This window comes from Corvus moneduloides, chromosome 3 (genome assembly GCF_009650955.1).
Source record: "Corvus moneduloides isolate bCorMon1 chromosome 3, bCorMon1.pri, whole genome shotgun sequence".
In the NCBI taxonomy this organism is placed as follows: domain Eukaryota; kingdom Metazoa; phylum Chordata; class Aves; order Passeriformes; family Corvidae; genus Corvus; species Corvus moneduloides.
Genome location: NC_045478.1, coordinates 14,250,629 through 14,273,635, shown reverse-complemented (window position 1 = coordinate 14,273,635; position 23,007 = coordinate 14,250,629).

Below are 23,007 nucleotides of genomic sequence, written 5' to 3'. Positions count from 1 at the left end.
ATCTTCAACTTCCTCCTAGCTTTCAAAGAAACATCAGTTTTCACATGACTTCAGCCTATTGGAGCAAACAAAGAAATATTACTCTGACCATTATAAACCATTGTTTCATCAAGAAAATTAATATGAAAAACACAAGGTAAAATCTAGTTGTTACTGTGGCTAAATCCTGTGAGTTTGGCAAACATTGACTGACTCAATCCCTTTGATTGTGCCCAGACCTTTCTCCTAGCAGCTGTATCTATACAGCTAACACATGGCTAATATTAAAACATTGCCTATGAAACTATTATCACATATTCAAGTCTATGTTACTGTGATATATTATAGTAACCATATGGCCATTGCACATCTTGCCTAAGCTAGATTTCCACATAACCAGGCTCAGTATTAGTTCAAGTACCTTCATTCTTACAATGAAACAGTCAGGCTGCAATGGGAAATCCCAAATGATCTTGGCTGATGACTTTATGTGATGTGTCACATGCCATTACAACTCACACATCTCACAGTGAATACTGCTTGGGAACTGGCTCTCCTTTGAGCAGTTTGCTGTGTTTATCCTGTCCTGGTGAGATTAAGTCCCAAAGGAGCTGCTTGCAGGGCTGATTTCATGTCCCAGAAAGAAAGGCATGCCACAAAACCTGCTTTTCTGGTGTTCCATGTCACTGCTGTCTTGGGGCTGGACACGGTTTACATGCAGACAAGGGACTGAACTTTCGCTTACTAATGTGGGCGTTAGCTCACGTGTCCTCTCTAAATAGAGGGTTCAGGTTTTCACTCTGGTTTTGCCTCCAATAGAACTGGGTGTTTGTTCAAATTGAACACCTGTTCAAATATCTTGCTCTATCAGACAGCCTCAAATGTCTGAGGCTTCCAACACAGGAGGAGTTACTTTCCTGAGTTTTGTTTAGGCATCTGTTAGAACACGTTTATCCTTGGTAATTATTTGACATTTGAACACAAAGAATTCTAAAGAAAGGAAGTACCTTAGTAGACTTAGGAACATTTAAATGCATCCTAAGGAAAGACCAACTTGAGCGTTATTTGAAGAGCTTTAATTTTGTTGGCAAGGCTACTGGGAACAAAGAAAGCCCTTTACACTTGGAAACAAGCTTGCCAAACCATTTCCTTTGCATATCTTGTTCTGCAGAAGTAACAGAATATTCCATTCCTGCATATTTTAATAATGCCAAGGGAAAAGGTGTATGTAGAGTTAAGGAAAGCAGCTTTCTGACCAGCCAGTTTTTTCCTGTTCCCATGGTTTATGTGTAACAGTGGTGACACACAATTCCTCCTTCCTGGGGAAAGGATATCTGTCGCAAAGAGACATTCTGCTGCTCTCTGAAAAATTGACCTCTTTTGCGGGTAGCAGCTTGGCAGGTGTTTGTTTTAATTTTTAGATATGTGACTTGCAAAAATTAAAATGGGCTGTAGGGATTTGACCATCATTCTATTTTACATCTGCTTTCATCAGCATAGCTCCATGGCCTTGATTCATGTTGGCGTGAATGAGAAGAGAATTCGTCTCTGAGTTTCCATTTTTTTACTATGCAGGAAAACTAACATTATTGTAAAGAGAAGCAGTTTAAGAATACTGTGGAGTATGTCTACATGGAGATATAGATCAGTGACTTGGATTAACATATGGCAGTCAATTTGGTGCCCAGTAGTAGGTATTTGAAGAATAAAGAACTTAATTGTGAACAGCTGTTTCCACACACTTAATAAAATGTGCACGGCCAGTTCAAGCTCTATAAAGTGTAAAACATAGTTTTATAAAACACATACTGGGACCTTACACATTTTTCAGAGAATGCATCAGCCATTCTGACTGTTAAGTCCTGTCTATCTTTTGATTTAAGAGGCAGATCTCTGTAAATACTTTTCTTGGGGTTTTTTCATAGTGTAACAGGCTTGGATGACCCCCTAATATTTGTAAAAATCATGGCTATTCTTACGCAAAAGGAGCACTAAGTTATTATTATTATAGGTGTCTTTCCACCTCAAAGAATCTGTTTTGTGACATTAAAAGAAGGAATGGATAGTGGCTTTGGAAAGTTTTTATTTCCAAGGAAAGCTTGGATTATGGCTTCAGAACTATGAAGAATGTCAGTATCTCAGGGGAGCTGGGAGGGATCAGAAATTAATAGTATCTACTTAATCTGCAACATATCAGCAGGAACTGAGAATCCTGGGCACTAAAAATGACCCACAGCTGTTGTGCATTCAGCTATCAATCTCATGCTTTGCTTTGCACTAATGACAATTAACAAACAGTGACGTATGTGGCCAGCCAGGGAGGTTTGAAAGGTCTTTGGGGCATGAGCAACTAATGTCTTCATTCCTGTTTTGAGTGCTGGAGTCAAGGGTCCAAACTAAAGCCCATTTCTACTACTGTCTGTGCTCTAGGATTGTGTCTCTGCCTCCAGTGGGCCTCAGCTCTGGTCCTGCAGAGTGGCCACATACACTTCTTGTTTTTAGATGAGTCCATCCGATGTAGTAGGTCAAAACTGCTGATAAAAATTTTTGATCACTTCTTGGTTCCAAAGAGCAGAAATTATTCTACCACTTCCTTCAGAGGCCAAGGACTTTCAGGTCTGAATTTAAGCTGGCCCAGGGCAAGAGTGGAGAAACTCTGCAATGGGTTAAACAATCAGAGTAAGACAGCTGGGTGAGAGGAGGCAGCTTTATGGAACAGGTTGTGCTGCAGGTTTTAAAGGCATTTTGAGAATTAATGTGATTTAGCAGAGGTTTGACTAAATTAGACTGAACCCAAACCTCAGTGATAGGTTTAATAGCAGGAATTTCCACCCGCTGAAATAAATCCCATGTAGAGAGGACCTTCCATAAAGTTCCCACATCACTACCTGAAATGCATAAACATTAGTTTATGTGAATGCACAGTATTCTTCCAGTCAGCACCAAGTTTGTACAAACAAAACTAAATAATAAAAAAATAAATCAATAAAGCATGAACAAATGAAGATCAAAAGAATTTTAAACAGTCTGTTAATCTCTTCCTTTCACTGCCCAGTATCCATGCTCTTATTTCTTCATTTGGCCTTTAAGACCAGAAGAATAAACTTGCACATCCAATATAAATAAATGAATAAACAAAGTGGGAAAGTTTCTTCTTGTTATTTGAGTCCAGCTCTCATATACATCTTTTTCAATGTCTAAGCAACTAATGCTAAATGAATATGAATATTAGCAAGTACAAAGTCAAGCAAGGTCAGCAACACTGAAGGACAATTACTTGTTGACATTTCTTGGTTAAGCGATCATGTGCATGGCTCTTTGAGCTCAATTATCTTTTACTTAGACTTTTGGATGCAATTTACTGTGTTTATTTTCAACGACAGAGGAGAAAAGCTCTCTCAGTTTCCTGCTCTTGATCTCTTTATGCAGGTTTTCAAGAAGATTGAGCTCTTCAGACCTGCTTTCTAGTGTGGCCAAAGGGCTACAGCTACCGCACATCTCCAGAGGGGACCTGGCACTAGAGGGCGATGGAGACATACACTTTTGTCAGCTTCTCCATTTGTTGGAAAGGAAAACCAGCAGAATAACAGATTAATTATCAAGTTCTTGAAAGAAGGGTGTGCTACTGCTCTACCATCCCTATTACCTTCTGTTCTCATACCTTCTCTCTGGGTTCTGCTTATTAAATTTTGTACCCTAGGTCCTGTGGTAGATCTCCACATTCCTCCTTTCCCGTGATTGTCGCTTTTTGCCCTTCAGCCTTCATGTGATCTGAAACCTGTTTCTAACTCCTGATCAACAGTATTCTCCTCAGGAATCTTTCTTCTCTTTTCCAGTCCCTGCTTTTGTCTCTGGCCTTTCCCTGATCTTATTCATTCTTCATTCATCTTTCTGTCTCTCTATCCTGCCCCTTCCTCAAGGAATCTCTCCCATTGTACTTCCTGCCCCAGCCTGCACTGAAAAAATGCAAAACCCATGAGGATGAGCAAATAAGAGTAGAAGGTACATCATCATCTGTGCTAGTGATGAAGACAGTGGAATGAAGAGGCCGGATCCTGGTCTTTGTGCCTAAAGTATCCATCCCTGGTGCAGTATACACATAATTCATGAGTAGGCACCGTAGCTAGGCTTTCCTCTCACCTGGGTAAGAGTTGCAGTCACTAAACCCCGGTGTCACAAAGCAAAACTCCTTCAGGAGGAGTGGAGTGTCCTTAACTGGTCCAGTGATGATCTGAGGAGCCGATAAAAACAGCTGGACCTCTGGCTGAGGGAGGCTGAAGCCTGGACTGTTCACTGCCTAGCTGCTAAGGTTACTGTATGAAATTGGATGGGGTCATAGGAGACCGTGGATAAGCCTGTCAGCTCCTGAAGTGGCAGTGAACTGAGGAGAAGATATTGGGATACCCTGCATGAACTTTCCCCATCTATCAGCTCAGGGCTGCTCCGTGTTCACACAGATATCTATGCTCACTGTTGTGTGTCAGAGGCAGATAGGATGGAGGAAACTCTCTTCTCTGCTGTGTGCAGGCAGCTGCCAGAGGTGCACTGGTGGTTAGGAGGCAGGAGTGGTTTGTGATTGTGACTGGTGATGAGAAGCTGTGCCCCGGCTCTGCATGGCATGTTTTGGTGCTAGCAGCTTTCCCTTTTGAGGTTGCCAGCTTTCTGTGTTTTGCAAGCACCACATCCCATGAGAAATGTTGTAAACTGTGCTGGTGGCCTGATTAGGCTGTGTGGGATTAGTTGTGGGTTAGGCTGCTCTCAAGGGAAATTTCTTGTGATGCGTATAGGCAGGAAGAGAGCTGTTACTCAGTCATCTGCTTCAGTCCATACAGTTTTTATTATCCTCCCATGGCTTCTCAAGCCTAGAACTCTAACAGCTTGGAAATACATCCTGTATTTGTTACATGAGAACCCTTTTCTCTTTACAGAAGATTCAGGATTATTCCAAGGAAAAGGCAGTCTGTCTGTAGATCTGCCATCACACCTGCGATATACTTTCTCTAGTCACAAATATGCCATACATCCCCCACAGCTGACTCCATGCTAGACATTGTCTCTATCCTCATAACTTCGTAAAGCCACTTGAAAGAATGTGCGAGGGAAAAAATAGGGGATGAGAGGGGTGCGGAATGAGACCCCTCTAAGCCACCATAATTTTTTAAGATCATGCTGAAAATTGCATCAATAAATACCATTGTCCTGCAAATGGATGATTAAGTTTGCATTTACTTTTCATGGCTGCATACCATCCAATGTCACTTCACTTGCTCATGTCGTATTGCCCTCTTGGAGCCTTATGGACACAATCCCAGTTGCTATGAAGAAAAAAACAGGCAAATGACACAATGCTTCCAAACTCAATGAGACTGTAATGTGGAAAGTTCTCAAAAGCATCAATTTTTAAGTTCTTAAGCTGACAAATATTTCCTTCTCCTCCAGATAAAGCAATCTCTCACCTCATCACTGTGGGATGTGATTCCAACTGTATTTTCCTAGAAATGACATGATGACAGGAGGGCATGTGATGGAGAATGAGAAGGTATTGTACAGACTCACATTCAAATTCATTATCAGACAGTGAGACTGATGACTCAGAGTTAGAGAAAATGAAACAACCAAAGATTGTGTCTCAGTCAGTGCTCATAACAAACCCGAATTCCCATTTGCACAGCTCATATACACTGGAATTACATCGCATGCTTAGAATCAATTTGCATATGCTGTTTCTACTCAGTAACACAACAGATAATGTATTAAGAGTGCATTTTAGTGCACTGTATTATCATACAACTTGAAATGCTGTTTTCTGTTAATGTACCTTTCGAAGGCTGTGTGCATGCGAGTATGTTCTCACTTGCTCCTCCCCTCACTGTTCCTGTTAGCATAAGGAAGTCTTCTACCTGAGGGACCAGATCAAAAAGAGGTGAATTTAGGAATCGAGCATTTTGATAGAAGTAACAGATAGATATGCATATTTCAAACTGAAGATTTAAATCCTTTCTTTGGCATTGGAGAATTATCTAAAATGCAAGCAGATTTCAGAATCTGGGCCAGAGGCCCTGCCAAGGCAGGATCACATGGTCTCCATTCAGCCTTATCCTCCAAAGAGGTCAGGCCCTTGCATTAACTGCAAAACAGTGATCTCAGAGCTCACCAGCCCAACCAGACCTGCTTTGACAATGTAGTGCTTTTGCTATGACAATTCACTAGTTCTGCACTTGCACTCCAAAGCACTCCAGAATGTGCTTCATCGTTAGCTGATTTTTTTGGATCACTGATAGTAAAAAAATCCCATGACAAATATGTCTGCACTGTGTTTTCAGTGATTGGAAAAGTAAAAACCAACCACGTCCCCAACCTACAACTATGCATCAATTCATCAGATTGAGCCAAACAAAACTATGTTTTGAAGTTCAGCCTTTCTCTTGCCATTATTTCTGGTGGAAAACCTAGGTGTCGTGGAGAGGTTACCTTACTTTCTATTCAGCTGTTTTCAATAGCCATTCTTCCTTTCCTTCTCACAAAATGCTTGGAACAAATATTGCCTGATGTGCCTAAAGAGAGGTTGTGAGAGCCACAGAGGCCTTTTGAGCTGTACGGAAATGAAGAAGTGATGGGGGTCACTCTCATGTCATTCTGTGCAAGTGCTCCTTATGCTGTCCCTTCAGTGATGCTCTCCCCAGAACTGTGCTGCTATCTTATTCCTTTCCCTTTCCTCCCCTTCATGGGGATGATGAATGAATTTAAACAGACACTCACACATCATGTCTTGCACTGTAGTATCTCCTTAAAGAGCATTTCAGAGATGCAAACAAAACTATGCCAGGACCTGTTTTCTAGCTGAAAAGCCAATAGGCTTGTCTTGTGAATTTGACCAGTTTGGAGTCTGAATATACGTTTACTCTGGCTGTTAAATAGCTTGGCTGTTAAATTGGATTTGGTATGGATTTGGTTATTCCATCATCTATGAGTTATTAATGATCAGAAGTGATGTGCTAAAAGAAGTGGTGGCTTCCATTAAGGTTGTGTTATACTAGTGTTTACAAGACACAAGCTTGAGATAATTTTTTCTCTTTTTGGCTTTGTTTGAATGTTTTTGATGACTTGGATTGAGTTTAGATATTTGAGGAATGCTAGGAAGAAAGCAAAGAGGACCGCATCAAAGGAGAAGAGAGAAACTTGGCTGATCCAAAGACTACCATAGACACTGATATCTCTGAGCAGATAGCAGGCACCTTGAAAAAGCACCTGACTGTAGCAATTTTAATAATAATATTCTATTGTACCCTCTAAAATCTATAAATCAAGAACACTCTTGCAAAACAAACATGACATGGTTCTACTGAGAACACTGATGTCACAGTTTAAATTCTCAAATATTCTTTTGCATATTACTTAAATAATTTATATTAGCCTGGGTCCTCCCAGGGCATACAGGAAATACTAGTTATTCTAGACATACTGGAATGATAACCTTATTGTAAAATCTCTCTGCAGTCAAGGTCTCGCCCTGGAATAAAACTGGATTTCTGCAATTCCTAAACTGTTATTTAAGCAGATCACTTCTTAAAAGGTAATTCATTATGAAGTGACCTGAGCAGAGCAGTTTCCTAATGTAGTGTTCTCTCATTATTTATATTCTGCATTACATTAGCAATGCATTACATTAGCAATGCATTACATAGTGCTCAATTCTGGAATAATAAAGAATTAGCCTTAAACTTTATTCCAGAGGTAAAGAACTGCAGAATTGACTTATATAGCCTACTACTTGATTGCACTAAATGTCGCAATATACAATATCAGAATATCCTTCAGAAGGAGGGCATGAACAGGTAACACTTTAAAATAACAGATGACATATGCTGACTGTAGAGACCATGTTCTCCTCATTGTGTACTGGTTGCTATTTATGTGGATATTATATCATGGTGGCACATGCTGCCCTGACTTTTAGGGAATAAATAAATAAATAAATAAATTTCAAATATGATTGCAGAATTTACTTGAATAAGTCAAGAATGGTGAATATTGAATCTTACTGGGAAATCCATTTTAATGCATGGAAGAAAAACTTCCATGAAAGATAGCCTGTTGACTGTATATAATATTTTCTTTCCCACAGGCTGAAACATATGGGGTTTAACTGCCACACTAAGAGCAACACATCCATACGGCACATATGGCACAATGATGTGAGCAACACTGAGCTAGGACACCATCAAGGAAGATGATGAGTGGTTTCATTTAAACATGAACACACAGAGATGTGAACAGCAGGGCTAAAATATCAGATGTTTGGATAGAAACTGCTGTGGGAAGGCAATGTCTTTGCTGGCCCTCACTGCATTAAATACAACATAAAGGGCAAGAGCTCTAATGGGCCTTGTGTCGGTGCTGACCAGGGCAGTTTCTATTCCTGAGTGACTGGAGAAAAAACATAAAGGAGGATACAAAGCAAGACCCATTCTGGGAATTGCTGCAATTACTGCTTTAACAAGTCGCTGAATTCAGGTCTGCAATTCTGGCAAAGATGATGTGGGCAATTTGTTCCCCTGCAGTAACATCTTCCAGCAAGAGAGCTTGATGGCCATTAACTGATGGGAGACTGTCTTTGGGTGAATGTTTCTAAATGGGGAACAGGAAAGAAAATTCCTCTAGCTTTGAAAAAAATGAGTCAGAAAAAGGTAAGATAGGCTTTTCTGCAGAAACTGAAGAGTGTTTTGCAGAAAGAGAGCACCTATTCTCCAGACCTGCTGCTAATCTTTTGAACAAGCTTAGGGAAGTCCTGTAGGGTGGACTTTCATCTACCTCTGCTCTCTTGCCTGTGTAAGAACAGGGCCATGAAATGAAGCCACACAAAGTTTCAGGAGGAGTAAAAAGAGGTGGTTCATTATAGTATTTGGGAAAGTTCTGGATGTTTAAAATATGCATAGTTGCAAATTAACAGAAGAGAAATTGCTTCAAAATACTTATAAATGCTTGTCCAGAAAATGTTTATTGAAAGCAGAAAATGCGACTTGTTTTACACTTGCATGAACAACAGAAAATGTCACTTCACTTGCTCATGTCGTATTGCCCTCTTGGAGCCTTATGGACACAATGTGTGTCTGATGAGTGAGAGGGGGTGAAATGGGGCAAAGAGGACTCCTGTGTCCCTGCGAGGGCCTGGGAATCCAAAGACCTCTGTTTGGGTGAGCACAATGGTCCTCATGGACATTTCCACTGTTTGTAGAAATGGCTGGCTGCAAAGAGGTCTAAAACAAGGCCTCAGGGGTTGGCCAGTGCATAAAATCATTCTCCACATCTCCCACATACTTCTCCTTGAGTATGTATGGTTTTGACTAACACTTTGGTAATTCTGCTAAATTTACCAGTGGTTCATATAAAGTAGAATTAGATTACACATCTGCTGTAGAATTCATATAATGAGTAAGTCTTATGATGCCTAATTTAGAGTAGGACTCTGATTTCCCCTCCCATTCTTAGGCTATAATTCTATAAATTTAATTACACATCCACTGTCTTTAAGAAGTGAATGCACTAAGAGACCTGAACACTGTATTTTTGATCTGATAGATTTGATTACAAGAAGAAAGATTTAGGGATAAGTGAGTGATTTTTCAAAGATGCAGGTTCATCTGAGCTGAAACTATTAATGAATTTTAACTGAGTAAAAGCTGTTACATCTTGCTGGTTTTTTATTTTTTTATTTTGAATGCACATAAAATAGAGAAATACTACAAATATCCAGCTTTTTATTTTAACAAGTAAAAAAACCCCAAACAAAAAAACCCGACTCAGCCAAACCCCTTATGTCCCTTCCTTTAAAAAATGAAATAAAGTACCACATCTTTTTCTCTGAAAACTCGTTCTTCCAATGTCTCCTTTGCACCCACAGAGCTGATGGAATGTAATGTGCTGAATATCCTTAAGTAGTGTTAACTTAAATATCTGGAGTGATATGAAAGGCACCAGTAACTTTAATATTTTTCCCTGACACTTGTATGTGCAAAGGAAAAAAAGGTGATTTATTTAACCTGGAACAGAACATTTCTTGGAAGACTGATAACTTTTAACATAAAGCTCAAGATCTCTCAGATTTCACCTCACATAACTGTGGATTGTCAGTGTAAAGGTAGTTAAGGTCAATGTTTAATGACCATACTGATTCATCACCAAATGTTTGTTTACAATCCTTAGCAGATTATGTCTGCTGTTTTTGGCAAGTCATGCCACTTTAATACACATTTTCCTTTCCTCCCAGAAAACTACCCCACCCACTAATGAGCTATTAATCAGAAAGCAGTAGACTAGTATAAGTCTGTGGGAGATGACATGAAGATCTCTGGAGACACCTTTCATCCCATTTTACTTCTTTTATGGGGCCTCAGCTTCTTTTATAACAGCTCACTATTTAATAGTCACTGTCACTTTAGCCTGGAAGTTCAAAAGACCTATAAATTGCCCGACACAACTTATCTGGCACAGAACAGGAAGGCTACAATAAAATATGATAATAAATTAATAATCAATAATTGCTGACAAGGTTTCTTCTTGCTCTCTCCTGTGATACAGCCTGTGCAGTTGGACCATTGGAAGGTTTATGTCTCACAGCAGAGGACTGCAGGGCAGAGCTGGAGTTTTGGGGTTTTCTCCTAAAATGTCCTGTAAAGACATTTTTCATAGCTCAGACTGTTATTTTATAGCTTTAACTTCTCCGTAGTTAGATTCAAATGAGAAGACCTAGAAAGGTGAGAACTCTTTTTTTACAACAGCCTGTTAACTTTGGAACCTGGTTACAACTGCTTGAACATCAAAGGTATTATTACTGTAATTGACATAACTTTTAGCCAATCTGCAGACAATTAATAGCTTTTAGTATGTGAGAGGGTATTATGTTGTAACTGCTAGATTTAGTTTAGCAGGCTGTAGCTCCCTGAGATCTCAGAGGGGGCTGCCTAGGGCAATGCGACCCGGCCGCATCCCGCAGTCCATTTCGGATGACCCTGCGGTCTTGTTCCAGCCAGCTATCAGCATTACAGCCAGTGATGGCGAAGGAGATGAGAAGGGTCTCCCATGAGGGTGTGAGAAGACTTTAATCACATCTTGTGCCTTCGACCCCCAGGGGCAGAGAGACCATGTAGTCCCGGTGCAGGGGGGTTTTCTCAGGGGCTCAGGGGCGGTACATGGGCGGGGTTGGGGTACAGGAACAAATAGCGAGGGCCCGAGGGGGTGGCCAGGACTAGGGGCAGGGAGAGTAGGAGAGGGAACAGGGCGTCACAAAAGCACGGGTTAACAGATCGCCACAGTGTTACCTCCAAGGAGGTAATGAAAAGGCATCTCAGCACGTTCTCTTTTAACCTCACCCAAAGTGGAATAGGTTAGAGATTTCTGGTTACTGTCCTGCTTATAACTACCTTCCATTTTTTGTCTGAATACAGGAAGTGTCCACTCCTGATTGTGGTCTCAGGACCTAATGATGATACAGAAGTGAATCGGGGGCTTTTTCAGTGGGGTCAAGAAAGAGCAGCTTGAATTACTTTTTGCTTACCCTTTGCTATCCCAAAGCAGTCTCGAGGTAAGCCTGGGAGTCTGGACAAGGTTGGCAGTTCAGTATTCCCCAAACAGCATGGATGCACAATGCTTCTTTGGATATGTGAGTTAAAATAAATTTCTCCTTATCACAGAAGCATCTAGCACTGTATAAAGTAGTGTGACAAATATCTGTCACATAGACTTCATTTCCTCTCCCTTTGATTTGTTTTGCTCTCATCAGTGCCTAAACTGTATTAACTAAACAGCCTCAGAAGATTTCCTATTCCACTTTCTTTTCTCAGAGAGTGTTCAGCATGCTGGATGCTGCATACCTACCTGCCACTGCTGCCACTGTCATATCTTGGAATGATAAACACTACTGTTTTCCAGCAGGTGTAGGGACAGCAGTTAAGGAGTGGGACAATGACTTATGAAGCATCAAGATGCTAAGAGAGATCTTCAACACTGTCTCTGCCTCTTTTAAGCTCCCATGGCCGCTTTATACCAAAGGTGTAAGACCTTTCCTTGACTTCAGTGTTGTGTTCCTCAAGGTGTAAGCGATTCCTATGCATGAATTCAAGCATATCACAGAAAGAAATGGATCACAGAATGGGTCTGTGGAAATATTTTGCTGCAAAATTTGAAATATCTTATTTACTGCCTTAAAAATAAGGATCAACACCATTCCTCAGATTCCAGTAAAATCACTGAAAGCCTCCTGTATAGGTGGGTTCTATATGGTTTCCATATGGGGAGGAACATTTCACCATCTATTGGTTTGACCAAGAGGACTGGTGGTTGCTAGGAAAGGTGTCTAAGCCAGATGATTTTAGTTGCTGCTGCTAATAAATGGGGGCTGCAAACCCGTAGAAAGTGATGGTCAAGGCAAGAAGTGTGATTAAAGCTGAACAAGCTCAGAGGTATGTTTGTTGCCAAGACAAGTTTACGGTGGGTGGTAGAACATAGAGATACTTATTTTTAAAAAGACTGTTGTCTGCATTTGTGCCTCCTATGTTACAACCGAAAAGTCAAAAGCAGAGTACCGAATATGTTAGAAGTGAGTTTGAGGATTTCAGAAACAATAGCACACAGCTCCCTAAATGTAAACACTGCTGTTTTTCTCTGCCTTGAAGTACTTAATCAACTAAAATGTTAGTCTGCATGATACAGTTTGTTCAAGTAATTTTCTCTGAATTAAGAAAATCTTCAGCTTTATTGTAATAATTAATTCAAAGAAGAGACTTATTATTTTGTTGAACATGTTCTTCTATGCTGGGAATACTTAATAAGTCATTAAATAATATCACCACTGTTAAGAGCACATTGATTTTATCAGATCACCATATGTGGGTTTCTGCTGGAAACATTGCATGCTTGTAGAGAGGTGGAAGGAATTGCAGGCACCCTGTGGTGCTCCTCAGCTCAGGCAAACCAAGGCATGGACTTATCCAAATGGGTGCTCAGTTAAATGCTGAATTCCAAGCATAATACTGCAAATTCCCCACATCTATAGATTGTGGATACTTGGAATGCTTTGAATGCTAGAGAGAGCTAGAACCTCTGTGCTTCTCTAAGCATCTAAGACAAGACCCAGGACAATAAACTGAGCTGAGCAAGACCCTGTTCTCTGGCTCCAAGGCCACATAGCACAAGGTAGCCATGGGCATGCCATTAAAGTCTCTCACTCCTTTTCCTTTCCCCACTGAAGTAACAACTCAGCTATTGGAAGGGTTTCTGGTGCATGCCAGTGCCTTAAACAAGGCTGAAAGACCACTAACTGTCTGAAAATGTGCCTGAGTCATGCCAACAAACAACAAGGATGGATTTCTGGATTCCCTCGTTCGTGCACATGCCCTAGCACTGTTTCCTTTACAGCCAGAACTTGAATTGAGGACTGTATCCCACCTGATTAATGCAATGAGTCTCACCTCTCCAAAGTCACTGTGTGATAGATTATGAGTCACAGTGTGCTAAATTTGCTTGTAACTTCAAAAAGTTAGAGCTTCAGAAAGTTGTATATACTGCAGCTGCACTTGTAGCTGAGCACAATAACCTGAAGGAAGTGACAGTTTTAGGATGCTGCTGCTCCTACAGGGCAGGGAGAGCACACTTTTATGTGTTCTTTGGCTCTTGATTTTTCCTGCAACTGACTCTGAGACTTATCGCATGTTGCATATCTGCTTGGTTTAAACTTTACTATGAATTACGAGGCATTATGAAGCCTCATTCTGCTCTTTTTAATTTCACCTGATGCATTTCTTCTTCCAGCTGCCTTTCTAATAAAATCCCCCAATAACCCTCCTGACATTTATAAGAAAGAAACAACTGAAGTGTTCTGGCTTATTTATGGTCATTCACTCTGTGCTGGTCTATTGCCATTCCTTGCAGGGTTGTGTGTGAATTAAACTGTACACTACTCAAGAACAGTGTATTTAGACAGCTACTCACCTTGTGCTGAACTTACAACTGCAATGTTAGTGTCTGGGTTGAAGCCACACAGAGAATTTGGCCCTTAACACTGTTTTAGGGTGAAAGATGATGTTTAGAGAGCAATGCTGAGACATTGGACTGCCTTCTATATATCCAAAATCCAGTTTTACAAACTACAGAAACTTTTATTATTTGAAATTATTCCAGCCAAGAGTTACATTATTGATGACATAACTTCAACACAGACAGTGGCTTGAACATTCCCAGCTGGAATTCCTACTCCCAGCAGTCAGATGTGAGGCTTATGTAAAGATGATAATCACCTCCTGACTGCTGACTTTTCCTGTCCACTTAGTAAAGTATGTTCCTGCAGGGCCTGAGCTAAAACCCATGTGAAGTTTATGGGACACTTTGTACTGATGCTTTTGAATGTTGCATCAATTTTTTTTATCCCAGGCCATTTTAAGGTGTATTTTTAAACTAATCACCAAGAGTTTTTACCTACAGTTACAGCTGGAGTGACAGAAGCAGCCAAATAACCACAATGACATATTTTGTACCACTGACTACAAGTACTACTTTGGCCGTAGGTCATGACTCACTGGAGTCATGTGAAACCTGCCACAGTGTGTAAAGTTTACCACAAGTAAGAGGACTTCAGGTTTTAATTTTTTTGGCTAGCAGGCTGTAGCCGCTCCCACAGTGAGTTCCACGGCATCCAGTGGAACCTTGGAAATCTCAGAATCCAAGTCAGCTCTTCCAGGAATCAAACAAATTGTTCCAGGGAGTCTAAGTATTTGACCATGAAACAAGTCCCACTCTCCACTTTACTGAGGCTAGACGCTTAGAATGTTTGTACCTTTTGACTATGTTCCACATAATAGGCCATATTAAGCAGCCAGCTTACTGCTTTGAAAAATTTTCCTTCTGAAGTCTGCCTGTGTTCTGGGATGCTCTTTATGCAGTCCCTTTATGGCAAAGCAGTAACAGGGGGGAATACAACCCTGCAAAATACAAGTCAAATGAATTACATCCAGATTGCCTAATGCCTTTGAGAAGTCACCATGGAGGAAATCATATATTTTAGGCTAGTGTGAGAGACTGTAAAGCAAAACACATTGCTTACATTGCTTTTATATGCTGTCTGTCATATTGCATGACAATCTTTAATGTAAGAAGCTTTAGTCACAGAAGCCTTCATTCTTCCTGCCTAAATTCCAGTGACTGTCTGAAGTAATCAAGAAAATGTCTTAATCACAGCATGCCTGTTTATACATCATGGTACTATGTCTGGTATATATCATGGCATATCTGTTTTAGGGTGAAATTGCATATCCAGTACTGGACATCATGAAAGAATGCATAGACAAAGATTTCAAAATGTGATCCCCAGTACAAGAAAGACATGAACCTCTTAGAGTGGGTACAGAGGAGGGCAAGGAAAATGGTCAGAGGGCTGGAGTACCTCTCCTATGAGGAAAGGCTGAGAGAGATGGGATTGTTCAGTCTGGAGAAGAGAAGGTTCCATGGAGACATTATTGTGACTCTCTTAATATTAAAGAGAGCTTAAAAGAAAGATGAAGAGAGACTTTATATTGAGGCCAGGACAAAAGGGAATGGTTTTGAATTGAAAGAGAGGAAATTTAGATTGGAGATAAGGAAGAAATTTTTTACTGTGAAGGTGATGGGTCACTGGAACAGGTTGCCCAGAGAAACTGTGGATGCCCCATCCCTGGAAGGCTTCGAGGTCAAGTTCGGTGGGGGTTTGAGCAACTTGGTCTAGTGGAAGGTGTCCTTGCCCACCACTAGACCACGTGATTGACTAGATGATCTTAAAGGTCACTTCAAACTCACACCATTGTATATAAAGTACACTGCTTAACTGAAATGACCATATTGCTGCTGATCAAACTGTATCAGTTTACATCCCATTCTTCCTCTTACTTGTTCATTCAGCTTTGTTTCATTCAGTGTGTTTGAGATGTTTTCTACTGGGTCTTGTTTGTATAGCATTTGTTGCAGTGGGGCCAATTGTAAGTAAGACTGAAAAACGTTATTAATAGTCATTTTAGTGTCAGACAAGATTCTGAAGTAGTTACCCTTGACTCTATCTGGAAATGTAGGAGCAAAGTTCTTGTCTTTAATAGAATGTCTGCAGTCACTGGGCAGCTAGGAACATTTCAGTCATACTGGATGGGATTCATCTCACCTAGTCGAGAACCATGGTGCAATTATAAATACATCACCTAAGATGGTTATGTAAGCTACATCTATTCCAGTACATACATTGAAACAGGCACTATTTTTTTTGTCAGTATTGGGAAGTGTCCCTGACTGGCTCCTGAAATATACTCAGACTTTGTTTTGGAGAGTGATGGCTAACTCAGGTCAAAACTACACCAGGGATCATGCTAAAAGTTAGACAATATGAACAATTGCATGCCAGAGGATGAACACATACACTGGCTTTAATGACTTTATTAATTTAAATGTAACTGGAGGCATTGGAGTGAGATGGGCACTTCCATTCATTCATTGCATCTATTGATAACTGTTTACAGCAGATGGAATTAAGCTGTCATCAGAGGTACCTGTGCTGACTGGAGTGAGGCCCTGTGGAGGAACTTAAAAGTCCAGTTTAGCATAGAAACATAAATTTCTGTCCATTGTTTCCTATGCGTAGATGGAATATTTAGTGCCATCTGCTAAAGTTTGACAAATATATAGCAGCTCCACACCCTTCTGCAGCAGCACCTGCCAGACAAGCAACTAATCTCCAATGGTTCTGGAAGAGTATTTTGGGAAAGGGACTAGAGCTCCTCATGAAAACAGCAGTTCTGGCATGAGATGAGGTCTGTGCTTAGCAGGAATCGTATAGATAAAGGTAAAGATGGGCACAACATAAAGAGACAGAGAGCCATGCAAAGGGAGTAATATGAATAGGAGACATAAGTTAGATTCAGACTTCAAAGATGGTATTATATATATGTAATATACTAACTGAAAGACTGCAGAATTGTTGTGAAGTGATGGACTGCACGACTGCAAAGAAGTGGGTGTGCATGCAAAGGTTTACTTTTTTAGTGTAAATATGCTTTATTTTACACTCTTTGTGAGCTGCATGTAGATATCTGCACTGTATAATTTACTCATGTGTTTTGCATTCCTCAGTGATATCAAGTAAATTCTTTGGTCAACTCCTATAAACAGTGCTTAAATCATAAATGAATCAGACATCTCAAATGGCCATTAAGCTTGTGCCTGTGGAAATATGAACGTTTTATATTTGCTGGCATGTGGAAAAGGTCATTATTTATTCTTTCTAGCCAGATAGATGTATGAAATTTTACTTGCTGGAATGATTCCTTGGCATTTCCTAATATCATGGAACATGCTAAGTATTTCTTTTTTTAACAGGAGACAAAAAGGGAATATGTCTGTGTTGCAAATATTAGTTGGAAACAATTTGAAAGACAGACCTAAATGTCCGTGTTTATCCAGGAAAGGTAGATGGAAACTTGGAACCACAAAGGTATTTTCAACTGAGGAGGTCTGCATGATCCATTAAGCACTACTGCATCATTTTCTCAGAAGATTGGGGCCTCATCCTGTTTCTCTGAAAATTAATGGCAAATCTCCCATTAACTTCAATGGGAATAGAATCAGGTTGTAAGTCCAAAACTCTTCTTCTCCCTAGATATCTAAAAAGAGCTAAATGATTAAAGAACTGCTTCCAATCCCTCTGAAACTGATTCTAATGTAAGTAGGAGGTGGAGATCTGTTTTCCATGTGACCGACTTCAGTGGGCAGATCTGCTGATAAACTTCTAAAAACTAAGATGCATTTTGTCAATGACTACCCAGGGAATAAAGGATTCTGTGAGAACCATATATTAAATGAAACCTTTTTGAATTCTGTGTTTTCTGCTTGTGAATAGGTGAACATAATGACAAACAGCCAGAAAAAGTCTGGAAGTCTTGATAGCCGTAACATCCGCTACTAAATCCTTCACTGATTATTATTGGGAGTGGTCTCACTGAAGCAGAAAACTTCCTATTCCAGAAGAAGGGGCGCTGTGCTGCATTGAATTGCTCTCTGTAGAAGCCTTTTATTTTCCATTGAGGAAGTAGGGATCCTGGAGAGTTGATAGTCTAAATTTAGCCCTTTTTAAGAACTCAGAGTTCAGTGGAATGACTGTATTAGTGTCATCTGAAAAATGGGGGGGGGGGGGGGGGGGGGGGAGCGAGGAATTATATTTACCTGAGTAAATATAAAATGATTCCTTCGTCCACCTCATGCACCTCCTACTCTGTTTCCCAGTCTCCCACTGCTTTTCCCCCTGTGCATGAGACTCAGGTGGCATGAAGTAGTCCAGGTATTAGTGTGATGGCCTGTTTGCTGGGACATTAGCTATCCCAGGCCAAGTGCATGCCCAGCACAGGAGAGACAACAGTGCTGTACTGCCTCTGAGGTGTGTGCCAGCTCTTGTGGCTCCTGAAAGTAGTGCCTTGTGTCGTCCACCAACTGGCAGCATCTGGTGCATCAGGTAGACTGTTTGGTGGAAAAAGGCCACAGTGTCACACCACAGCCTGACAGGAGATGATTTATAAAATGACACAGCTGAAGAGGAAGATGAAGAAAAAGAAAAAAATGCTTTTTAAAATTCCATACTTTTTTTAAGCATTGAGATTGTCAGACTGGGATTTAGAGATTTTAAGGTATGAAAGACTGCCTAGGAACTTCTCACTTAGCCTCCATAATAATGGCCTTGAGAACTACACAGGCATTTTTTTATCCATCTTGTATCTCAAAGAAAAGATATCTATTCTTAATAAAATACTGAAAGTGTGGATTACTTTGATAGGGCAATTCTATTCACTGAGTTCATACCTTACAATCTATCCTAAGAGGTAAAAACAAAGGTATGGAAATGTGATTCTTGATCTCGCTTTTCAATTGGCATAATTTTTCCCTTTCTGCTAACAAATCTGACTGTGTTCTTCCTTAGATATTTCTATGATAAAATCTTGGTATGAATTGTAACACTCTTCTACAGACAAGCTATTAATGGTGCAGGTAAATAGGAACTTTGATGTTCCCATAATGAGGACAGTAAAATTAATTAGCCTGTTCATAAACTCAATTTAAATTTGCAAAGATTTAAGAGTATTATTAAAGTACTCATGAGAATGCTATTATAAAAGTTAAATAGTGGAAAAATAGGCATTTCATTTTGAAATGGTGAGAGAATTAATTATATGTGAAAATACATTGCTCTTTGTATGTGTTTAGTCAAAGGATAACCTTAAGTACTCCTCTGAGATATTTTTGCTATGTTCCTGTGTCTGATACACCTATTATTTTTCAACATATGATATGAACATTAAGTTATATAACTTTTACATGCTTTTACTGTATATAACCCAAGTTACATAAATTCCAGGCCTTCTGACTGTTTGCAATCTTTAAAATGTAATGAGCTGAAAGATTAGCTTTGAGCCCTGGGGCCGGATTGATGTTTTGCTTAACCATTCAGCTGAGAACAGCTTTTAGAGGGATAACTCATGCTGCATCACATCAATAATAAAACTAAAGACCTAGATCCAAGCAGCTATGAATGGGAATTAAGTCTCTCAGACTGTTATAAACTTAAATGAAACAAGTCTTAAACAGAAGGCAGCTGCAGGCACTGGATCTAAACTGCATTAAGATGACATAATATTCTTTTGGAAACAATAAGGCTTCCATTGACGTGTTCTATAAGACAATCCCTCAATGGAAACGAGTAACTAAATTAACATACTGTGATGAAATATGACTCATACTGAAATACAAGTCTCTGTGGGGTTTCCACATCTGAGAAACATATTCATAAGTAAGACTGTCAAACTGAATGCTCAGTTTCAGGGATATTCTTTGATTAGCTACCATTCAGAGAAATACAGAGGAAAGACTAAGATTTTCCACTGATGGCAGTGGAAGTAGGACAGGGAGAACAGAAGGCTTTTATTAAACACATGTGTTTTTGTTGAAGATACTGCTTTTATTGATAATATTTGTGCAGTATTTGTCCAAAACTAATGATACCAGTTCTCTGTTCTTACCAATACAGACTTTACTTCTCAGTTTTGCCTTTATCAAGCGCTGCTTTGTACCAGTGTAGTGATATTGCTGCATGGGAAGGAGGATCTGTCTTGAGCAAGCAGAACTTTGAAGACAGAGATCTGTTTTGTGTGTTACCAACTCTGACTGGTTCCATTCAACCAACCAAGGTCAGGTTGGGTGTGGTCCTAGGCAGCTTTATCTAGTGCGTGGCATCCCTACCCATGGCAGGGGGTCCGGAACCAGATGGCATTTAAGGTCCCTTTCAACCCAAACCATTCTGTGATTCTGTGATTCAGAGTATGCCTGTGAAACACAGAAATTAGAGAGAAGATGTCTCATTTCTAGAATTCACTTGGGTGTGAGAGCATGTGACAGTAGAGGCATTGTGATGCAGTGGTCGGCCAAGACAAAGGCACTTCCAGGCCTGTGCTGAAGAGGAATGTTAGGTGCCTGGGAAACTTCAGTGTTAAACCTAGGGTAGTAGGATTCACAACTTCATAGGCAACAGAAGAGAAAGTGAGGGGTTTTGCATTTGACCTTTTTTTTAAGGAAATCCGAGGGAAGAGAGCTTGTGCTGTATTGTGGCCAACATCAGTATTTACAACTATTGCATTTAGACAGGATACAAACTCCTGATCTTTCAGGCATTTGGGGATCACAGGGGACATTGTATGGACAAAATGATAGCGTTCATAAGCTTAGTATATGAAACTCTTGTCTCCAAGTGCCACATCATCTGTTACAGTCAGGTTAATACTCCTGTTCCTCAGAGGACAAAATCCTGTTGTTAGGGTGTCTCTCTACACTTTGAGTTCCCATCTTCTGCCCTTTTCTCCTGGATAAACCCAGTTTAGCTAGTTAGTGATCTGCCTATGGCAACTCCATTTAGGTTTGTAGTGGGTTGACCCTGGCTGGTTGCCAGGCACCCATAAAAGCCACTCTATCACTGCCCTCCACAAGAGGACAGGGGAGAGAAAATATAACGAAAAGTTCATGAGCTGAGCTAAGGACCAGGAGAGATCACTCACTGAATACCATCATGGGCAAAACAGACTCAGCCTGGGGATATTAATTGAATTTATTGCCAATCAAATCAGAGCAGGAGAATGAGAAGTAAAATAAATCTTAAAAACACCTTCCCCCTACCCCTCCCTTCTTCCCAGCTCTAACTCCTCCCTGACAGCAGTGCAGGGAGATGGGAATGGGGGCTATGGTCAGTTCATCAAATATTTCTGCTGCTCAGGGAGAGGAGTCCTTCCTCTGTTCCTCCTTCTCCTTCCTCCCTCCCATGGGAGACAGCCCTCCATGAACTCAAATGTGAGTCCATCCCACAGCAACAGTTCTTCATGAACTGCTGCAGTTTGGGCCACTTTTTCATGGGGTGCAGTCCTTCAGGCACAGCCTGCTCCAGTGTGGGTCCCCCACAGGGAGATCAGGAAAGTCCTACCAGGAAACCTGCTCCAGCATGGGCTCCTCTCTCCATGAGTCTAGAGGTCTCTGACAAGATCTTGCTGTAGCGTGGGTTTCCCATGGGTTCATAGCATCCATCTGCTCCAGCCTGGATCTCTCCATGGGCTGCAGGTGGATCTCTGCATCCCTGTGGTCCTCTGTGAGCTGCAGCTGCTTCACCATGGTCTTCATCACAGGCTGCAGGGGAATCTCAGTTCTGGCACCTGCCCCTCCCTCTGCACTGACCTTGGTGTCTGCAGAGCTGTTCCTCTCACATATTCTCGCTCCACTCTTCCCTGGCTGTAATTACAACTGTACAATAACTTTTTTCCTTCTTAAATATGTTATCACAGAGGTGTTACTATCATTTCTGAGTGGCTTGGTCTTGGCCAGCAGCAGATCCATCTTGGAGCTGCCTGGCATTGGCTCTGATGGACATGGGGGAAGCTTCTGGCAGCTTCTCACAGAAGCCACCCCTGTAGCCCCACTGCTACCAAGACCTGGCCATGCAAACTCAATACAAGGTGCTTAATTTTTGCATGCAGAACTCAAATGTGTCCTTGGTCAATTATGATGCAGCATGGACTCATGAACAAGGTCACAGGAGTGGCCACATCTTTGCATACTGTTGAACATTCTAGAGCTTGTGCAGGGACTTGGCAGACCCTGTCTGCTACTGAATGAGCAGGATGACTGGGCCCTACCAGGGCATCTTGGTGCAGCCAGCTCTGCTGTAATCTGGTGGCTTCACTCCCAGGAGCAACAACTAATACAAGGAGAGATCATGACTTAGAGAGGGTTGAGGGCTGCTGTGAATACATCATCAAAAGGAAGCTTAAGAAAATATGGTCACACTGCTCAGTGGGATGAAGGGCATAGAACAGACAATTGCACTCAAGGCTTATTGCTTTATGCCCTCATGTTTTCCATGTTGCTGAGCTCAGGAGTGCAGTGTGGGCTTGTGAAGTATTGTCCACAGTCAAGGAAGGTTGAACAGGGAGCATGCAAACAATTTGGAAATATATTTGTCCATGCAGCAAGAACAAATATATCCAAAGGGGAGCTGGCTTGATGTCATTGAAAGGTTGCTCTCTGTCACCACGGGAAGACTGATGATTAGAGGTGTCTACTCTTGACTGTCACACCTAAGCAAGTATAATCTTGGGAAATTTAGGCTGGTCAATCTAACATGTCAGTGACTTCACAGGTTATACCCAACAGAGGAGAGCAGTCAATACGCTCTAGGGTGGAGCAGCTTTTCAGGGTGACCTTGACAGGTTGTAAACCAAAATGTGTGCTGTGTTAACCGGGGAAAACAAGAACAAACAGCAACCAAAACAACACAATGTCACAGCATCCTTCAATTCTTTCTTCTGTCTGTATGTGGATGTTGTTCACAATGTCTACAGAGCTTATAAATTTGGAGTCTGTCTAGTCCTTACTATGGGACTCCTTAGAGAGTAGTACTGTTTGTGGTCTGGTTTGTTAGAGAAAATGGAGTTACCA